The 2,588-nt window shown below is 42.9% G+C and overlaps 1 non-coding gene across 1 annotated transcript; it reads left to right on the top strand.

The window, feature by feature from the left end:
- Positions 1–1,485: 1,485 nt before the first annotated feature.
- On the top strand, positions 1,486–1,592 carry LOC141722383 (small nucleolar RNA R71). Its single transcript, XR_012575402.1, has one exon. It is a non-coding gene; the product is annotated as a small nucleolar RNA R71 (small nucleolar RNA).
- Positions 1,593–2,588: the final 996 nt, after the last annotated feature.

Raw genomic sequence — 2,588 nt, 5'->3', positions numbered from 1 at the left:
AAGGTACGGCCAGTAGCCAAGAAAGGCCTCCCCAAGATTATGGGAATCTTCTTATCTTCCTCAAAATCCAGAATAACAAAATCTGCAGGAAAGAAGAGCTTATCCACCTTGACGAGCACATCCTCAACTATGCCCCTTGGGTAAGTAATGGAACGGTCCGCCAATTGTAGCGACATGTATGTGGGTTTTGGATCAGGCAGATCCAGCTTTTTAAAGATCGACAAGGGCATCATATTAATGCTTGCTCCCAAATCACAAAGGCACTTGTCAAAAGTTAGATTGCCAATGGTGCAAGGAATGGTGCAGCTTCCTGGATCTTTCAGTTTTGGTGGTAACTTTTGCTGCAGAACAGCGCTGCATTCTTCCGTGAGAGCAACGGTTTCAAGGTCATCCAGTTTCACCTTCCTTGAAAGAATAGTCTTCATAAACTTTGCATAACTAGGCATTTGTTCCAGAGCCTCAGCGAAAGGTATATTGATGTGAAGTTTCTTGAACACCTCCAGAAACTTCCCGAACTGTCTATCCAGCTTTTGTTGCTGCAATCTCTTAGGAAAAGGTGGTGGAGGATAGAGCTGTTTCTCCCCTGTATTAGCCTTAGGCAGAGTGTGTTCAACAGTAGTCTTCCTTGGTTCCGCCGCTTTCTCCCTTTGCTTAGATTTTTCATCTCTAACTTCAGCTTCGACTTCTTTTGCCTTTTCAGCATCAGCTACTTTTCCAGACCTTAAGGTAATAGCCTTGACTTGCTCTTTAGCTTCCTTCCTGCCTGGTACTTCCGTGTCACTGGGAAGAGTGCCAGGTTGATGATTGAGCACTGCATTGGCTAATTGACCGATTTGATTTTCCAAGGTCTTGATAGAAACCGCCTGACTCTTGCACAACAGCTTAAGTTCCTCAAAATTAGCACTAGTAGGTGCAGCTGCACTTCCCTGTTGAGGATATGATTGCCTTGTAGCATACTGCTGTGGTTGCTGGAATCCAGGTGGGTTAAACTGTTTACTCACTCCTTGCTGATATGGTGGCTGAATAGCATTCTGATTATTCCCCCAGCTGAAATTTGGATGATTTCTGTTGTTAGGATGATAGGTCGCTGGCACAGGCTGCTGTTGTCGCTAATAATTATTCACATACTGAACAGATTCGTTGACAAGAGAACACTGATCCGTAGCATGAGAACCTGCACAAAGCTCACAAACCATAGCTATTTGATTAACTCCATACGTAGCCAGAGAATCAACCTTCATTGATAGCACTTGGAGCTGGGCTGCAATAGCGGTGGCTGCATCAACTTCCAGAATACCTGCTACCTTGCCTGACGTCATCCTCTGAGTTGGGTTTTGATGCTCATTTGCAGCCATCGTCTCGATAAGATTATACGCCTCAGTATAGCTTTTAGCCCATAAGGCGCCTCCAGCTGCTGCATCGAGCATGGGCCGAGATTGGGCCCCCAAACCATTATAAAAACCAGTGATTACCATCCAATCCGGCATTCCATGATGTGGACATTTTCTCAACATTTCCTTGTAGCGTTCCCAAGCCTCGCACATAGATTCTGTAGGTTGCTGCGCAAACTGAGTAAGAGCACTCCTCATAGCAGCAGTCTTTGCCATTGGATAAAACTTCACCAGAAACTTTTGCGCAAGATCTTGCCACGTAGTGATGGACCCAGCTGGTTCAGAATGTAACCAGTCTTTAGCTTTATCCCTCAGTGAGAATGGGAAAAGCCTCAACTTGATAGCCTCATCAGTCACGCCATTATACTTAAAAGTGCTGCAGATCTCGACAAAATTCCTTATGTGCATGTTGGGGTCTTCAGTTGCCGCTCCTCCAAAAGAAACAGAATTCTGCACCATCTGAATAGTGCCCGGCTTGATTTCAAAGGTGTTAGCTTGAATAGCCGGATGAAGGATGCTTGACTGAATGTCATCAATTTTAGGCCGAGAAAAATCCATAAGAGCTGGATCAGCTTGAACAATACGATCTCCCATGTTTACTGGTTCTTTCTGCTCAGTTCCTGAATCCGAATCCTCAAAATCTAACTTCTCCGGTGTATCAAGAACTTCGTCTTTCTCCTCAGCTGTATCTAAGGTCCTCTTGCGAGCACGAGAACGAGTTTGCATAAACGTTTGCTAAAGTACCTGAAACACAACCGAAAAGAGTAATTAACTACTACGTCCTAATCACTGAGTCCTAATGACCAATGATGGTAAGTACATAAACTAAACAAATACGCCGAGTCCCCGGCAGCGGCGCCAAAAACTTGTTAGGGCGAAATCACGCACTAATATTCACGCAAGTATACGCGTTCGCAAGTAATATAGAATACTTTCTAGTTCTTTCCCTCAGAGACTCAGACTAATTTATTGTCTAATTTAACTCACTCACCAATGTATGATTACTTCTCAATGTTAAGATAACACTTAAAATTATTGATTAAATATTAACTATAATTAACTACTTAATTAACCACTTAACTAACACTTCAATTTATCAATAATAAAACACTCATGAGATCACAACTTCATTATTACTTCCTTCTATAGCCATAGTTATTACCTTTAGCATGTGACAGTGATGATATTAATCGAATA

This window comes from Apium graveolens, chromosome 4, assembly GCF_009905375.1.
Source record: "Apium graveolens cultivar Ventura chromosome 4, ASM990537v1, whole genome shotgun sequence".
NCBI lineage: Eukaryota > Viridiplantae > Streptophyta > Magnoliopsida > Apiales > Apiaceae > Apium > Apium graveolens.
Note: the sequence above shows the minus strand (reverse complement) of the source record. Positions and strands in the feature narration are given on the sequence as shown.